The sequence below is a fragment of the Mustela erminea genome, chromosome 11 (assembly GCF_009829155.1).
Source record: "Mustela erminea isolate mMusErm1 chromosome 11, mMusErm1.Pri, whole genome shotgun sequence".
In the NCBI taxonomy this organism is placed as follows: domain Eukaryota; kingdom Metazoa; phylum Chordata; class Mammalia; order Carnivora; family Mustelidae; genus Mustela; species Mustela erminea.
The window spans coordinates 53,593,915-53,613,370 of record NC_045624.1 but is presented as its reverse complement, the minus strand read 5'-3'; the positions used below and the strand labels follow the sequence as shown (position 1 = coordinate 53,613,370).

Sequence of the window (19,456 nt, the reverse complement as noted above, 5' to 3'; positions counted from 1 at the left end):
TACCTTCCTCATCACCTTAATGTTTAACATCACTACCAATGCCTGCCTTCCTCAACCCCCTCATCCAGCTGGGTCCCAATTTCTATCTGTTGCATTTTCTAAATAACCCCACCCTTGGTCACCTCTTTCTGCTTCCGCTGATGTCTTGAATATCACCTGATGAAGTTTTTTAGAATATAAACAGAAGGCAATAGAAAGATACAGAAAACATTTAAGGCAAGGAAGTGGCATAATCACATATGAATTACATTATAGAGCCATCATTCAGACAGTTGTACAGAGGCTAGATTTGCAGACCAGCAGTCAGGAGAGAAATGAGTTAGGCATGAATGAAATAAAAAGCACGAGAGCTCTGAACATGGTGCCAATGATGGAAACTTACATATTGGTTTCTGTTTCTGTTTCTGCCAGTCCTCTAGGGCTAAAAAAAAGGTTTCTTTGTACCAAATAACAAATTCATTTAATATTCATTCAATAAATACTGAGTACTTACCACATGAGAGGCATGAGCTATGGCAATACAATAGTAAAGAAAACAAAATGCAAACATGCTTTGTGTGGCTAGCCGCCATTATACCTTTACATGAATGAATGCTCTGAGAAAATACCTTAGTAAGGGAATGAAAACAAAGGTATTCACACGTAGGTCATTGATTTGAAGATAAAGACACCACACCAAGAGAGAAGTAATGAAGACAAACTTCCCCTCCTTCCTCATTTTAAGTAGGTCTTCCCCCAGACAGAAAGAATACAACTCGCCTTTGGATACCAATAGGTAGAAACATGTGTTTAAATTTTTTTGGTGAGCTGGCATGCAGCAGAGTATGAGCTCCAGAATGACTAAGACATAGATCAGTTAAATCTGAATTTGAGAAAGAGAAAAGACCCTTAACGCTACAGAAATGTAGATGGAAGGCCAGGTAAAATAAAAGCCTTGTCACCTCCAGGAAGGTCATGAGATCATAACCCTTGGGGATGGACAGGTATTCAAAGCAGAGCCAAGGATTACAGTGGATGAAGGACCATAGGCAAAAATAAAAAAACAAAAAAACAAACCCTGGTGAGGGTGCGGTGAACAGAGCACTAGGTTTGGAGGCAGTGAACCTGAATTTGATTCCCTGCTTTGCCCTGCATAAGCTGCATGGTTTTGAGCACATGAGGCGATCCCTCTGAACCTGTTTTTTCATTTTTAAAATGGACACAGACCTATTTTAATTACACCACCAGTATAAAAAGGCAAGATTAGGATGAGATACTAATAAAAAACTATACAACATGAAACTTTCATTGGTTCTATCTTATCTCATTATCCTGTGAAGTAAGTCACTTCATACTCTTTTTCTTTTTTTTTTTTTTTTTAAGAGGAAGCATATAGACCTGTGGATAGAGAGATAAATACACAATGTACAGAAAGGAATTATTATTACCCACGACCATGTGAGTGCCTAAAAATAGGGACTGGATCTTAATCAGCTTTTTAATCCAAGAATCTGGCCCCTAATCAATTGTCATTAAGTGTTTATTGGATGAATGAATGAATGCTGCAAAATAGAAATGTTAATAATTTTTGTAGGGCTGAGTTGAGAAAAAGTATTAATGGTCTTCCATACCTTTCTGGGGATGGAAATAATAGAGTCTTAGGATTCACTTTACCTATTTTGTGTTATTTAAAACTGGTCTGGAGTATAGCTTAATTTTGACTTGTAGATTGCCTAGTTTCTTGCTATTCAAAGTGTACTTCTGGAACCGTAAGGGCCTGCAAACTGTTACTGGTCTGTAACAGTATAATACAGATAAAGAGAATAAGCATTTAGAAATTTTTTTTAATTGGTTTTTTGTTTTGTTTGGTTTGGTTTTTTATTTGAGAGAGCATGAGAGTGAGAGAGAGGGAGAGAGTATGAGAGGGGAGCGGGTCAGAGGGAGAAGATGACTCCCTGGTAATCAGGGAGCCTGATGTGGGACTCGATTCCGGACTCCAGGATCGACCTGAGCCTAAGGCAGTTCCTTAACCAGCTGAGGCACCCCGGCGCCTGCCTTTAGAAATTTTTATAGCAACTTGGCAGTGTAACTTTACATCTATTGAATCTTCTTAAAAGTTGTCTTGCCTGTTTTGTGTCTTTTAAACTTATTTTTCTGTTCATTTTATTGTATGTTACAAAAATATCGGTATATGACAGATTGTGGTGGCGGGGGGTGGGAGGGGGAATGAATAATCCTTCACTACACAGAGTTTGAGAAGCACTGGCCTGGCTTACTCCCCTTGAGCTGTCATTAATCTCTCAGAAACTCAATGGGGGGCCGCCTGGCTGGCTCAGTCAGAAGAGCATGCGACTCTTGACTTTGGGGTCATGAATTCAAGCCCCATGTTGGGTGTAGAGATGACTCAAATAAATAAAAAGTGTAAAGAAAATGATCACTAGTAATATTCAAGGTATCCATGGGCACCCTTGGACCTTTTATGATTTCTGTAAAATAAAACTGGTTTCAGAAAGATAAACATGTCCCAGTTTAGGTAATTACTGTGCCACTTAGTCTCAGGAGAACAGAGTAGTGGAAAAGGTCCAGGAGAGCCAAGATTTTACCTGAATTCATCCATCTACTAATGGCATGACCTTGGGTGAGGAAGAACTCTGAAGTTCTTCTTCTTAATAGAGGAATAGTCTATTAGTAAGGACATCATTATTTCTGTATTAGAGGATTTGGAAGCATAAATGTCTCCACAAAGGTTGCTTAGCACAGGATCTGACACACAGGAGGAACTCACTCATTTTGGGTGTTAATATAGTTGTTTTGGCAGATCCTCTGGAAGGGGCTCGCTAGGGTCCGTGGGCTCTGATGGCAGAAAGCAGCATAGATTCTGGTAGACAGTTTAGGCTCAGATGGTTCTGATCTTGGCTGTTAATGTAGATCAAGGCTTCCTAGGTTTCATGGGTATACGTGTCACCTGGGCATCTTATTAATGTGGAATGTAGTAGACCTGGGGTCTGTGAGTCTACATTTCTAACCAGCTTTCCTGTGAGGTGGATTCCACTAGTCCACACAATACAAAGCCCTAGAGCAAGGTTCCAGTGGTAGTAGGTAAAAACGACCTGGAGGGCTTGCTAGCACAGATTCTCAAGGGACAGAAAGGTAGCCAGTTTCTTTTTCTCTTGGGTGTGGCCTGAAAATGGGCATTTCTAACCAGCTCCATCAGCATTAACGATGCTGTAGCTATTTTTTTTTTTAAGATTTTATTTATTTATCTGATAGGCAGAGATCACAAGTAGGCAGAGAGGCAGACAGAGACAAAGGAAGGGAAGCAGGCTCCCCGCTGAGCAGAGAGCCTGATTCAGTTCCGGGCTTTATCCCAGGGCCCTGGGACCATGACCTGAGCTGAAGGCAGAAGCCCCAACCCACTGAGGCACCCAGGTGCCCCCAGTGGCTAATGTTTTAAGAGCTTTGAGAACCATTGCCCAGGGTATGAGGCAGAAATCTTGACTTATTCATTGATCTTTAGTAAATCACCTGACTTCCTCCAGTTTCCTCCTCTATAAAATGAGGGCAAACTGAATGATTTTTAAGTTTCCTCCTAATTCTAAAATCTATCCGTTCTTTCTGGTGGTTGTCTCAAATACACATTGGTAATTGTAGAAATCCACGTAAATAAATTTTTATCAGTAGTGTTTCCTTTATTTACAGATAACTAATGATGACACAGAGGTACCTGGGAAAGAACTCCTATCAGCAACCTTATTTGCCCTAATTGGATGAGGTAAGGCAGTTTGGAGCTGATTTTTTTTTTTTTTTTAATAGAACCATTGTTTTCTAAGCCTAGAAGTCACAATCCTTCTGTCTGTTCTCTTCATGAGCAGCCCAACAAAGAGCTCTTCTTTTTTTGACTTAGAATATTTTGTAGACTGATCTTAATGTTATCATTGAATGGCCAGAAACTATAGTGAGCACTTGGTGTGGGCTTAGCCCTCACAACTACCTATGTGGATTAGTTATTAATCCCATTATTTTTAATTAGAAAACTAAGGCTTAGCAATTTTAAGGTCCCCGAGTTCACATAGGTGTTAGTGAGGGAGCTAAAATTCTAAGCCAGAGAGATGGCAGAACCTGCACTCCTGACATCTGAGTTCTAGTGATGTAGAAGAGAATAAAAAAAATAAATAAATATAAAGAAAGAAAGGAGAGAGGAGGCTGTTGGATGTTTTCATGGTTACTTACCTTGTTTTTCCCAACCCTCTCAGTCCTTAATAATCAACGATGGTGACAAAGCAAAAATCATTTTGAGTTTGGAAGATCCCAAACACAAGAGAGCATGTATCTGTGATTTCATATATATGTGTGTATGTTTATAAGTTCACAGTCACTCTAAACTAATCTCTGCTGACATGTCAAGAGTGGTTAGCTCTGGGGAAGTATGGACTGGATAGGAGCAGGAGGGAACTTTCTGGGTCATGAAGATACTTATCTGGGTAGTAGTCACAAGGTGGTATATATAAGCAATAATTCATTGAGTTGAACATGCAAGGTTTGTGTATTTTACTGCATGTTAATTCTACCTCAGTAAAAAAAAGATACCCATGAGCAAAATGCATACACATGCACATATTCATACACATATGACTGTATTTTCTAATTTATATTCAGCCACATCTGTGGTCATTTGGAATGAGCACCCCATTTCACCAACAGGATTAAGTCAGGTGAAGCGGGGACTCTCTAGCCCATGACTGATTTTCCAGTTCCTGATATTCTTCATAACTTTGTATTAATTACAGAGACAATATACACCTTTATGCTTTTGGCCAGACATACTTATCAAAAAGCAAAATTAGGCCTAAAACGTCTGGCCCAAAACCATATATTACGTTCTTCTCACCAGCACATGAATTTATACAGTACATTCAGGAAGATTCTAAAGAGGCAGTTGTTTTCAATGAACTGCCTGACATCCTAATATTTGGTTCACCTGTATTTTTCCGATCTTGGCCTGCAATACTGTGTCCCCTCCTTTCTTTGTAAGATAATGGAAGATAATTTCCTGAGAATCTCATTGGCTATATCTGTCCATTCGAGAGGTCACTTAATTTAGTGTCCTCATTAAGTACCCCTCTTAAAGTTTAATAATTTTGCTGGCTCCATGCTCTCCCATTCCTCCCCAATGTATTTTGTGTAATTTGTTCTTGTTACAACTCATCCCCCTTCATCTGCCTATAAACTGTAGTCATGATATTTCATGATATTGCCGGTACCATATAATTTACAAACGTCCTCACATACCTAAAGGTCTGTTTAGAAAGAAAGAATAAATTGTTGCCGAGAAAGCTCAGGGAAACAAGTGGAATCAGGAAGTTTCATTAGAGACAGCTCAAAGGAAGAGATTTTTATAGTGGTAGTTTCTTATTCTTAGACAAGGAGGAGACACTTGCAGGGTTGTGGTGCAGGGGGGGCGAGGTTAAGCAGACAGCAATTTTGTGTTTCTAGTTAAACTGTTTGCCACCAGTGGCAAAACAGAGTTTACCACTATTAAACAGGCGACATCAAGGTAAGTGGCCTTGGCATACTAAAAATATTTCAGTGCAAAGATTAATACGAACTGTTCTCAGGGAGAGAACTGCAGAGCTGAAAACAAACAAACAAACACAAAAATAAATGCATCCCTTTGAAGTACTTTTTGTGCGTGGAGGATCTGCCTTGAATGCTGAAAGGAACAAAAGCCGAGAATCCATAGGAGGCAACATTTTTAACCTGTCCTGTTGTATCCAGGTGTCAGGGAGATGCTGAATGGCCCGTAATTCTCCAGGCTGTGGAACAGGAATGGCGGTCTCTCCCCCACGCCTTGATGTACAGTTCCTATTAAATGTAACAGGAGTTACAAACCATGAGAGAAGAAAACCAGATCTGTCTCCTCTACTGCATTAGAATTGAGAAGTGAATTCTCTCTTCTCACTGCATGGGGTTTCATTGAAAATAATGGCATTATATCTAAATGTACCGGAAAAATAGATGTCTTCATTAACTGCAGGGTCCTCCTTTTCCTTTTCTGTTCTGAAACAGTGCGATACTAGTGTTATTTTAAAATATTTTTAAAATTGTAATTCTTATAGAAGTGTTAGAACTGTGACATGTCCATCACAGCATTGAGAAAAAGTATTTCCCTGGTAAAGATGTCATACTTTAAGCCACATTTGTCTGCGCCTGTCCTAACGGAGAAATAACGAACAATTGTTGCCGAGGTTCAAGTGGTATTTAGAGATTTCCATTTTAAGGCACATTAAGATGCTTTAGGATTTAAATAATTCTCCCTACCACCCTTCCCACCCACCTGGAAACCATGCAGTCAAGTGGGGGGAAAATGTGGCTCCCCATAAGGGTTTACTTCCTAACGCTGCTACCTGATTTCAGTTTCCAGAGAAGTGGCAAACCAAAAAACAAACCAAAATCAAATAAACAAACAAAACCCCCCTCCTGTTAACATAGGAACCCCCTGGTGTTTCAAGCTGAAACTCTTGACAGGATCTCACATTCTCTCAAATCTTGTGTCATTTTTCTTTAATATAAAAGGTCAGATGAGGCTGAGAAACACGATTGGTCTCTGGGGTAGAAATGGGGTTGGGGATCAGCTTCTCTTAGGAACACATTAAGAGCCTGTATAACTTTAGAAAAGTTGATGTGATAGAAGGTTAATACGTTGGAGGAGATCTCACTTTAAAACGGTTTCGTACTATTCTTTGATAAGGCACTTTGTTTGCCATCTCAGGATGCTGATGAGGGCTGGTATTTTTTCCTTGCTGAATAAATGACATCACACAAGTGGCATACACAATAGCAGATATAAGTCCACGAGCCATGGGCATCGCTGGGATTTGGGAAATGAAGGGGTGTGTGGGGGGTGCGGCCGGGAAGGTCCTAAGCAAAGCTCCGTCTGCTCAGATGGCTTTCATTCTCTGGGCATTTGTTATTTGTGTATTTGTCTTTAGAGAAAGACCTTATCCATCTTTAAGATTCTGGAAATTAGGGTTGCTTTCTCCTTTGCAAAGAAATGTGATTGTAAATACTACTTCTCTGTGCATTCATGAAATGGCGATATTAAGAAAATATCATGATCCACAAAAATCTAGACACTGATTTTGGTGTTAGCTGTTCTTCATATAAAATGTTATGTTCATAAAGGCGTGCACAGATAATTCTTTGTATAACTTAATAAACAGTCCTGTGTATGTGCTTTTGAAAGACATAGTACTTCAGAAATACAATATATTCCTGTTTTCCTGAGGAAATTAGGGAGTGTGTTTAATTAATGCTGAAATGCAATAGAATTCCTATGGAAGTCCTTAAGACATCCACATGAATACCAAATGAGTTCATTATGATCTGTGTTATTACAATGAATACCAAATGAATTAATAATGCTGGGACACTCAAAATGAAGTGTTACCAAGTGTTTTGGTATAACAAATATGGTTAAATATTATGTGATTAAAGTTATTATAAGCTGAGTCTCCATCAAAAGCAAGCAAAATTCCAGCTCTATTGCAGGGAGTTAAGAGTGGAACCAAACTGTTGTTTCTAAGCGTTGCAATTCTTAACTTTGAACAGTCCCTTAGAGCCTTGCTCCAAATACTGTAATCATTTAAATTACCTTGGTTCCAAGTGGCAGAGGAGGTGGGTGGGGGAGGATGGAGTGATGGGGTGGGGGTGGGCAGGAGGTTGGTGGGAGGAGCAACTAATAGACCTCAGGAATACAGCAAAATCGCAAGTATCTATGTGATTTCCCGCCGTTTGCATATTAAGAAGTGGAGTTTCAGCTTAATGATTCTCTTCTAACGATAAGCTTACCACCGTAATTATTTAATATGTATTTCAGGATAGTGAAGCCATCATAAACACGGACAGTTTCTTCAGTTTTGTAGTTCAAGTCCTACTTTTATGTGCCAGACATTCCATAACAATTTCTAAAATAAATTATTCTTAATAAGGTACCCCAACTGTGTTTGTGTAAATTATTGCCCCACGTTCTGTTGTAGGAGAGCTGGACTCTACATCTGCGTTGTATTATTTATGCACTTTGATGTAATACGTTGTAACAATTCATATCTATTATAGATTTAGTAAGACATGAAGGCATAAGTGGATTTAATCAGACATGTAATTATTTTTATGCCTCCAACGCAAAAATATGCATAAATGAATTTATGGTTATTTGGCAATCAGTGGAAATGGTCTTTATAAATGTTGAAACAGCTGCTGGGAAATATATTTGCTGAAGAAGGAAAACGGCACTTATCTTCTGGTCGGGTAAATGATAAAGGAATTATTGTTAGCTGTAGGCAGTATCCTAGCTGTTAAATATTTGCTTCATCTTCCTTAATATTACATAAACATACATTTGGCATAAGAAAGCCTGCATTTCTTTCCTTCCGTGATAATGGAGCATGTTTTCTTATACGAGGATTTTTAAAACACATCTGTATCCTAAAAAGCTCTTTTTATTCTCAGTCTAAGCAGTTTCTGTCATGCTGTTTGACTTTTACCTTCCCATTTATTCTATTATTTGTGGTATCATTCCAGTTGTTGAGATAGAATACTCTCATTTAAAATAATGGGCCGTGATAATGCACACACTTCTGTCAAATATGTTGATTTTGGTGTCTATTAGGATTTCTCACTGCTGCTTTCACAGTGGCTCTAAAACATCTGTAAAACTTTTCTGCCACGGAGAGTAAAATGCAGTCCTTGTACCACCTGGTTATGATTACTTCGTTGCGTTGAAGCATCTAATAAATTACATATCAGTAAATGTAGATCTTGGACAAATAGCCCGAGAAAATCTAATTTTCTTGAAGTGCATCTTTTTTCATTCTTTCAAGTTTTCAGTTTAAATTTAGTGCCTTTGACTGGTGAAAAATTAATAGCACCAGCACCTGAAATTTTCTCTATAACCTGTGGCAGAGAAAAAAAGCTAGACCCGCTCTAATGTGTCAATTATGACCCAGATGGATTACCATATGAGGAATTATTTCATTTTTCTTAGATCAAATATAAAACAGCTATAATATATTTAAGTTGTACTGAAACCACCACGCTAAAGACACTCCCGCACACGGGCGAGGGCAGGCAGTATAAATAAAGCTGTCACTCTCTTTACAAGGTGAGCTCGTATTTGAGCTTGCATCTGGGTTTTATGCATATGATGATTTCTAATACTAACCATTTGGGTGATACTCAGATAATAACACACCAGTGACTTAAAAGTCACTTGCATCCGACTTTTGTAAATCACGGGGTTCTCTTTCATTCAGGTATGTTGTTTCAGTGATCAGTAGCATTTCCAATAAATTATACACTGACCAGTTGCAAGAGCTTCTGCCTGTTATTGGAACAAACTCTGTGCAAACCTCATCTGTCAGATGCTGCACTCCCAGCCCTGAGCCCCTCTCATAGCTGAGCTCCTTGGCAAACGACAGAGTGCCCTCTGTTGATGGAAAAAGGAATGTGCAGCAGAGGCTGCAACCAGTTTTCCGATCAGAAGTCGCAAAGCTGCAATTAGCCGGTACACATCTGTGATGTGAAAGTCACGTTTTAAACTATAAAAATATTGATTTAATGGGCATTGATAGAGTGTAGACGATTGCAAGTTCAGAGGCAGTTGTAGGATTATATATATTTACACTTAGACACATTAAATATTCAGTTTCTATGTACCTGGAGTTGCTAGCCTAGGTAAGACTTTTTTTTCACTCTGTGTAGACATAGATTCACCTACACACGGGTGTATTCCATTCACATGTTATTGAAACCGAATTGAAAACTTGGCATGAACAATGATCTCAACGCCAAGACTCTATCATTTAAATAATTTTTAAATGAAAAACTGTACCAACAAGTCAACTGAACAGGAAGATTTCTAATTCCCTCAGGCTGAAGGGGTGGGGTGAGGTGGGGTGGGGGGTGAGGAAGGGGAGGGGGACAGAAAGCAAAACCACTGAGAAGCAGCCTTTAGTTCCAGTGCTGTCTCTGCAGGGCGAAGAAAAAAATGGATAGCCTGGTTTGCTGTTACTGCTTTTAAACCAAGCTCTTATAAAACAGTAAATTTTATTATAATTTTAAAGCAGTAATTCAGTAATTACTAATGGGCATTAGTAATTAGTAATTAGTAATTCACTAATGGGCATTCACCACTTCTGTATTTCCGTTTTCTATGTATTGGATTGGGGAGGGCGGTTGGGTAGAAAATCTCAACGAGGTGGCATCTTTACATTTTAAGACCATTTCATATGTTAATCAGTTTAAAAGCAAACCTGAAAAGTACTGACATGCCCCAAAATACTTGCAGGTAACATTTTAAATTGTGTGATAGTCTTGACTGTTTTGGAGAAATGTACTCTAGTTTCTGTTGCATGTTTCAAATATCTCCTGCCTGAGAGGTTGAATTTTGGGGATCTGAATGTATTTAAATTCTCCTCTGGCTGCTCTTAAACCTGGGTATTTGCAACCACAAAATTAACCTCATGTAGTATTTTGATTGCAATCTTCAATTCCGTTATTACAAAGGGAGAGTTTTCTTTCTTTTTTTAAGATTCCATTTGCAAATGTGAAGTGAAATTGAAAGTTAATAAACTAATCTTTATGCCATTGCCAAGAAACAGTGTTACCAAGAAAGGGAGGGGAGAATGTTAAATTCAATTTTCCAGCTGTGTTATAGATATTGATGAAATTGACCAGATTAATTGCTCAGTACTCTTTTTCATTTTCCTTGGAAAAATTCTGAGTTTCTTTTTTGAACTAGTTTGCTGATTCTTGACTTTTAACTGTTTGAAATAGATATCTTTATCTATTTGAAACAACTTTGTTAATTCAAATACTCTCCATATGATTTGTTTGTATGAGATATGTGCTGAAGAAATAATTTCAAATGTGAGTTGGAATTCTAAGCTGCTGCTAATGGTCAGACAAAATGAGGCCAGTGATGCCTCAGAGGTTGTTAATACAAACAATCCAAATAGCTACATGAAGACTAAAAAATTCAGTTAGTTGGCATGCCTGACATGTCAGCTCACTGGAGCTGGTGTGTTAGGGGGGAACTGCAAACAGAGGAGAATGAGATCCTGTTGTATTACAAGATTGAAAGCATTGGAGTTTGTTTTTTTAATGCCCAAATGTCCTATCAATACTCCCTAAATATGCTTTTCTATTTATAACCATCCTAGCTCTTACACTTTGACATAGTTCTTTTTAGCTTTTTTTTTCTTTCTGAACCAATTTTCCTTTTTTTTTTTTTTTTTTTGGCCAAGAATATAATTATCTTACTTCTATTTCTTCTTTCTTTCAAACAGCAAAATTACACTTAAGCAGCGACAGGAAATAGAACCCACATGTGGTGAACACTTGATTTTTCTTTCCATTCTTTAACAACTGAAAAAAATATCCTTCTCAGAAATGCAGCTACATCAGAAATGAAAATGAAATTCCAAAAATTGTTTGCTTGGCCTCTACCACTTTAATTGTAGCTTGAAACGAAAATAAATTTACACCTAAAGGAAAAAGAAGTTTAGAAGTCAGAAAGGAGCTAAATGCAAGTTATGGTTTGCTTTTTCATTAATAAAGAGTATTTCACTTTTTAAAGTTCTGTCCTTTTCCCAAGTAATTTTGTAATTTACATGAATTGAATGTAAAATAGTCTTGTGGTGCGGTGCTGTATTTTATAAAGCAATTCCGTTGAAGAGGTGCTAAATATTTTAGTAACAGCCCACCAGAGGGCAGTCAGCTTTTAGTCTAACAGATTTGAAAGAGAAATTTATTGCTATAGTTGAATTTTAAATAAAATATCTATCTAAATTGTATTATTTTTTGCATCTAGGAGTGGAACAAAATAAAAGTCCTGACCCAAGAGTGAGAAACCTAAGGCTTTGATCATTTTGAGTTTAAAATCACCCAAGGACTCACAGCTCTAACTTTTGCCCATCTGTACAGCCTCACACTCAATTTTTCCATTGCGATATTTATGTTTGGTTATAAAGTCAGATTTATTTTTATTTGAGATGTCTTGGGACGTTAATATTTTATAATCAATAGAGACTTTGGGACAAGCTCTTAGAGAGAAAGAGAATGAGACTATTTTCTTGCTTCTGTCTATATTCCTATTCCAAATGAGTCTACTGTGGTTTTAATGTAACAGTGTGCTGAATAATATATATTGTACAAATGATACAGAAGAAATTTTGGAACAAATGAGTGGGGGTTGGAGAATGCAGACGCCATGGGTGTGGGCGTTCATTGTCCTCTAATCATCTCAATAGATGGAGATAATATTTAGAAGAGGATTTTAAAAATACTGAGATTCTTGCCCATGCAGTTTGTTTAATGTAATGAAGAGCCATTGAGGTTTGGACAGGATTTTGTTGTTGTTGTTGTTGTTAGTATTAGTTGTAAAACTCTGGTTGTCAGTTCTAAGCTCTGGAAACAAAATGTTCCTTCTAAAGCCTGCAAAAGAGACAGTGAGTAATAGCCCCTGATGAGAGCTCAGGTGCTTTCAGATACCCGCTTATTTGGTTTTCTATAATAATCCTGCAAGGAAATAAGGCCCAGGTTAAATGACTTGGATAAGATAACAGAATAGACACTTATATCCTGTCATTTGTGTCTTCAGTAACTTGCCTTCCAAGTCTAAAACCAAGGAAGAAACTAGAATTGTGGGTTATCTTTTTTTTTTCCCCAGAGGTCTGTTGATTTTTATTTTTTTTTAAGATTTTATTCATTTGTCAGAGAGAGAGAGAAAGAGAGAAGAGAGAGAGCACAAGCAGTGGGGGGCGGCAGGCAGATGGGGAAGCAGGGTTCCTGCTGAGTAATGAAATCCATGCAGGACTCAATCCTAGAACCCTGAGATCATGCCCTGAGCCAAAGGCAGACGCTTAGCTGAATGAGCCACCCAGACGTCCTGTTTTGTTTGTTTGTTTGTTTGTATTTTTATCAAAATGGAAACCAATTTTTTTTTCTGATCATAAAATTCACCTAGGGTGAGGGAAGGGAGAAGTAGATAAAGGGGATCAAGATAAAGGGGATCAAAAACGCTGTGTTTATAAGGAATAATGATCTTTACCATCACAGAGACGAACACTTAGCATATGGTGTATGTGCTTCACCAACTGAGTGACCCCAGGCGTTAATCTCCCTGGGCTACTTTTTTCTTAGTAAAACGAGGATAAATACCTACCTCACAGAGCTATCAGGGAGTCTTGAATATGATGGCATAGGCAAAGTGCCTGCCAAATAGTAAGCTTTCAATAAATGTGGGAAGGAAATGCCCCCTTAACTGACTGGGGACCTCAAAGTCAAAAGGAGAGAAAATAGTCTATCCTACATAAAAAGCAAATTCTCTTTTAAATGGTAGATTTCTAAATAAAAAAATAAGTACATGCTAGACTTTTGTATGTAAGGACTGAGAATTCCAAATTATGTTCTCCTTATCTTGCTCCACACATATAAAGGAAACCTGAAATTAATTCTCTTCTAGAATATATTTGAATAGGAATTTTTAGGTGAAGCAAATGTAAAAGACCCAACAAAAATTTCTTGGAGAGATCCTCCCCCCCCCCACTGGATTCAATAAAGCCTCGGGACGAGAGTTATGAAGGAGGGCAAAGTAAACTATAAGTCTCTTTCCCATCATTCCTCTTCTTAGATAATCTCTCCGAGTATCTGTAAATACTCAGTTACAAAGATTTGAAGTACATGCTAAAGACCCACCTGCCATCACCTACTAATGCTAATCCCAAATCCGGTTTTTAGAAACAATTTCTGCTTCAAATGTAAGGCTCCACCGTTGTTAGCTGGCCTGGCTCAGTGAATGTCAGAACCTGATGAGAGTTGACTGATGATTTCCTATGCTGTCGTCAGGCAGGGCCAGAAGTTTCAGCTAAAACATGAGCATCATGCCTACGAGCATCTGTGCTGCAGAAATGCTCTGTTGTGGGTAGGGCGCATCATCATCCGCAGGCGCCAAGCTCTAAGACCAGGAAGGCTGTGGGCCAATGCCTCTCAAAGACCAAAGGTGCCAATGAGAATTTGCCCAAACTGCACAGTGACAGGTATTGCCAGAGTTCGTGGCCCGAGGCTTGGCCATGAATACCAGTGGCTGATTATGTGGTGGACTGTTCCCATTTATTCATGGGAGAACTCCCTGAGCCAACACCCAAAATGGCCCTTGCTTGGTAATCAGCCTTCGAGATTTTTAAAAAATGAGTTGAGTTTGAGCTCTGTCCGAATGCTGTCTGATAGCTGCCAGTCTCAGTCAGGGACACGATCAATAGAATGAAGCTTAGGAGTGAAGATGTTAATCCCTTTGAGCCTAGATAGCTCTGAGTTCTCGTAGGCCTTATCTCATGCACTTCTCACAACAATCCTTATAATCTGGCATTTTATCAGTGAGGTGGTTGAGGTCCAAGTTAAGAAATTCACCAAAATTCTCAAAGTTGGCTCCATGGTATCCTAACTCAGCATGACAAAGCCGATGCTCAGATCTTGTTTTTCTCAACACTAAGCTTGGTACTTTGTAGTGATCTTGGAGCTGCATTCCTCTAAAGAGTCCCTGAAAGCTGCCAATTAATGCAGGTCCTCGAAGGGCCTTGGGTAAGGCAAGGAACTTCCATATTAAGAGTCTACTGGTTTCCTCCACTGGGAATCATCAGAGGTAAGAAAACACACATCACAACTGACATTTACAACTCTTATTTTTACTGCCTGTACTTCAGAAAGTGATAAGTATCAATCTAGCTACTGGCATTTAGGGCTGGAAAAAAAATGCTAAAGTAATCCCATGGGCCACATCCTTTTTTGTCAATACTACAACTTCTGGACTTAAATAGGAAGTGTCTAGAAGGCCCCAGTGTTACATTCAAGAACTGTGTCCAATTACTAATCTGTTAAGCAAAACTGTTGGTCTAACCCCCTCTGAGTGAAAGCCACAGGAGAGAGGGCTATATGGTTTTCCACCTGGGTCGCACAGTGGCTCCGTGGAAGTGCTTCCTCTTGTCATCTTTGAGCATTTACATTTTATTCTGTTTTTAGAGAGCTGATTTTCCTGTGCTTAGATTTCAAGTTTCTAGAGCTCAATGGCTGTCTCTCTTTGTGGCAGAATGAAGCAAAGTTTGTCTCACAGAGTATCAATCAGGATAAGCTAAGCTATAATTCAATGGCAGACAACCCTCAAATCTCAATGACTTCACATTACAAAGGTTAATTGCTTACTCATAGAACACGTCCATTTCCCACGGACTGGGAAGTTTGCTTCATGCTCTTCTCACGCTGGGACCTGGCCGACAGATAAGCCTCTCTCTGGAACATTCTGGACATTGTCTGAAGGGAAGCAGACTCTGCAGGGAGTCAAACCAGCACTTCTCTATTTAGGAAGTGATGTTACTTCTTCCATCTCTTTCATAAGAACCAGTAAGATGGCTGTATCCTATCCCTCCACAAGAGGACCTAGAAGAAGGGTCCCAGCAGAGCAGACAGCAGGTGCTTCCCTGCTACAGTTTGTGTTTTAGAAAGAGGGGGAAAAAGTTTCTTTTCAAGATTTTCTGACCTTCTGACTCTTGTCTTTCGCATGTTCGTACTCACACAAGAACCATTTTAAATACTATAACGTGTATGTTAAAGGACATTTGGGAAACAGGGACATGGAATTTTGACATGTTGATGTTCTACTGTCCATTCATAGCATAGCATCAAATGTTTCTGCTTTGATCCATGTATGTGATTGTGTTCATTGAGCGGCAGGTAGACAATGGTGAGCAAGCTCACAGCAGTCATGTCACCCATAGAGCTGGCAGAGTAAGGGACGCAATCCCACAGGCCACCACTATAGTGTGACAGGAAGTGTGAGGTGCTGGACATATAGAGGAAGGGTACTCAACCCAGGTAAAGTTTCAAGGAAAAGTTCCTGGAGGATGTCGCATCTGGGCTGTGACAGCAAGGGGAACTAATACCTTTGACATATTTCCTTTCTGTCTTTTCCTCGTAAGCCTGGTTTGTTATTTTTGCACAATTGTAAGAACATTTTGAGCCAAGTTTGTATATTGCTTGGAGAAAGGAAATGATAGTCCATCAACTCAATAGAATATGCAGCTATCCAAGTGACAGTTAGGAAATTGAAAGATAATATAGAAAATGTTATATAGTGTTACCTGAAAACACTGGTTTAAAATTGTAACTTCTTATTAAAATAAATAAATGGATTAGATCTGGAAGACAGCATAAAATCTGGAGACAACTGAGACTTTTGGGTAGGATTGTGGGTAAAGTTTTATTTTGGTGAATTTGCATTATGAAGTTTGACTATATTTGCTTTAATGTTGGACTCTAAGTTAATATATGTACCACACACACAATAGAGCCCTATAAGTTTGTTCTCTGTCCCTGCCAGAGAAGAATTCTGCATCTATTTAGCTAAGGCATTTTTTTAAAAGATTTTTATTTATTTATTTGACAGACAGAGATCACAAGCAGACAGAGAGGTAGGCCGAGATAGCGATAGAGATAGAGGCAGATATAGAGAAGGGGAAGCCCCAATGTGGGGCTTGATCCCAGGACCCTGGGATCATGACCTGAGCCGAAGGCAGAGGCTTTAACCCACTGAGCCACCCAGGTGCCCCAAGCTAAGGCATTTTTTAAAAGATTTTAAATATTTATCTGAGATAGAAACAGAGAGAGAGACAGCAAGCATGAGCAGAGGGGCGGGGCAAAGGGAGAGGGAGAAGAAGACTCCTTGCTGAGCAGGGAGCCCGAAGCAGGGCTCAATCCCAGGACCCTGAGATCATGACCTGAGCCGGAGACAGATGCTTAATGACTGAACCACCCAGGTACCTCTAGCTTAGGCATTTTTGTACTTTTACCTTTGTGCCACATTTTTTGCGTCATGTTAAGTGAATGTTTTTCTGTGCATTGTCCAGGATACAGCGTTAAGATTTGAAACAAGGTTTTAAATCTCTTCTAAATACTGATGGCTACAGGTTTACAGATCTGGCTCTAGATAACTTGTATATCTAACCCTTTACTCAGCATCTCTACTTTAATGTCTGAAAGAAATTTGGAGCTCAACAAGCCCAAAACTTGACTCCTGATTTCCACTCCTCTGCATGAATCTGCTCCATCTGCAGCCTTCCCAGTCTTGATTTTCAAGATACTGAAATAACTTCTGAGAAATCTCCCAGTATCTACCATTGCCCCTCTGTAGGCTATTCCCAGCTCTGCATCCAGAACCTCTGATAAATCTAAGTTCTGTGATGTCATGTTTCTGCCTAAAGTCCTCAAATGGCCCCCATGCAAGCCAAAATCCTTAGAGTGATTCTGAGTCACCCTTTCTAGATTTTTCCATTCTTCCCTTCGCTCACTCTGTCTCAGCCACAGTGGTCTTTTTGCTGTTTCTTGAACAAACCACATAATTTTGCCTTAGGATATCGGCTTTAGCTCTTCCCTCTTTCTGGAACTCTTTTCCCCCTAAACATCTACTTGGTTAACTCCCTGCCATGGTCAAGTCTTTCCTCAGTCCCTACCCCAGTGAGGGCTATAGCAAGGACTCTCTTATACTGTGCTCTGCACTTCCTCCCTGCCCCCAGCCCCTTATCACTTACCATATCGATTCTAACAGCACATAATTCACATGTACTATTTCCTGTTTATTATCTGTGGGCATATATACTTCTCTAGGGTGGGGAATCTTTGTTTTATTCATGAATCATCTCAAGCACGTAGAGCACATAGTAGGTGTGTGATAAGTGCTATCAATCGATGAGAATTAAAGAATAGAGAGAATCTACACATTTTCTGCAAAACTGACAGTAGGCATATCTTCAAACAGAGGCACTGAAACAGAGATTCAGTTTAAGGATCTTTTCTAAAGGTGAAGCCGAAAAAGCTAAGCAAACAAAACTAGGTCTTTAGATTGCTACTTTTTTTTTTTTTTAAGATTTTATTTATTTATTTGACAGACAGAGATCACAAGTAGGCAGAGAGGCAGGCAGAGAGAGAGGAGGAAGCAGGCTCCCCACTGAGCAGAGAGCCCGATGTGGGGCTCGATCCCAGGATGCTGGGATCATGACCTGAGCCGAATGCAGAGGCTTTAACCCACTGAGCCACCCAGGCGCCCCAAGATTGCTACTTTTTAACTTAGAGAAATCCATATTACAATAATTTGTTAATTCCAGTAAGACCACAACATATGAACAAAATTCACACATGTGGAATTTTATGGTGTGGGTACAAAAAGCATATGAGCCCATGTTTTTATTTCTCAGTGTTTTATTGCCTTAGCCAGGATGTCAACTAACTATATAAATTTCAACATTAAGAGGTACAAATTAACTCACTAAAATATCTGTCAGAGCTTTCTGCATTAATCAAATTTGATGTATTGTAACCTACAGGGGAAAAATATTTGTGACAGAAACTCAAAAATAATTGAATAAGCATAATATTAGAAAGCATGCACTTGAGTTATTAGGCTTAACTGAAGAGAAAAAAAGCAGGAACGTGACGTTCCTGTTGTACTTTCACACTGCTGTTTATTATAAATTCCTACATGTTGTGGAGAGATTTCCTGCCTGTTGTATATTACTTATGAAAGACTTTAATCTTAATTAGACACACTGAAGTTATAGTAAAATATGTTTCAATCTATTTTAGTTGCTTTAAATAGTTGTAAATTCGACATTCAGTATTCATTAATTTTTAATATTAATTTTGTAAAAATTCTATTAAGCTTTGGCCAAAAAAACCTCATAATTCCTCAACTTGAATAAGTAGTTTCTCTCATTAGCCAAAAACCAGCATCATGTTTGACGGTGAAACACCAAAGGCATTTCCATTAAAATTTTAAAGAAAAGAAAAGAATGTCCTATCTCAAATATTATATAACATCCTTCTGAGTATTGTGGCCAATTCATAAGAAATAAAAATAAGGGGTGCCTGGGTAGCTCAGTGGGTTAAGCCTCTGTCTTTGGCTCAGGTCATGATCCCAGGGTCCTGGGATCGAGGCCCACATCAGGCTCTCTGCTCCGCAGAGAGCTTGCTTAAAAAAAAAAAAAAAAAAAAAGGCATAACTAGTGGAAGGAGAAGAAAGATTATGTTTTTAAAGATTATTTATTTATTTGAGAGAAAGAGGGGGAGAGATAGAGTACAAGCAGGATGGGGGCAGAGGGAGAAGCAGGCTCCTCTCTGAGCAAGGAGCCTGATGTGGGGCTCGATCCCAGGACCCTGAGATCATGACCTGAGCTGAAGGCAGACACTTAACCGACTGAGTCACCCAGGCACCTGAAGAAAGATTATTTTTAATCAATAAGATTATATCCTTGAAAGCCAGTGAAAATCTCTTAGAATAATTTAAGAATTTTACTAAAGTGATATTGAAATATGAAAACTTAATTGCTATTTTAAATAAATATAAAAATGTCAAAAATATCAAAAGCTAAGATTA

At 38.9% G+C, this 19,456-nt stretch overlaps 1 long non-coding RNA gene across 1 annotated transcript in view; it reads left to right on the top strand.

Annotated features, from left to right (window-relative positions):
- Positions 1–5,873, top strand: part of LOC116568899 — a 45,681-nt gene extending 39,808 nt beyond the window's left edge. Inside the window, exons 2-3 of the long non-coding RNA XR_004276774.1 lie at positions 3,679–3,751; positions 5,755–5,873. This is a non-coding gene — a long non-coding RNA (uncharacterized LOC116568899). The remainder of the gene's footprint in view (positions 1–3,678; positions 3,752–5,754) is intronic.
- Positions 5,874–19,456: the final 13,583 nt, after the last annotated feature.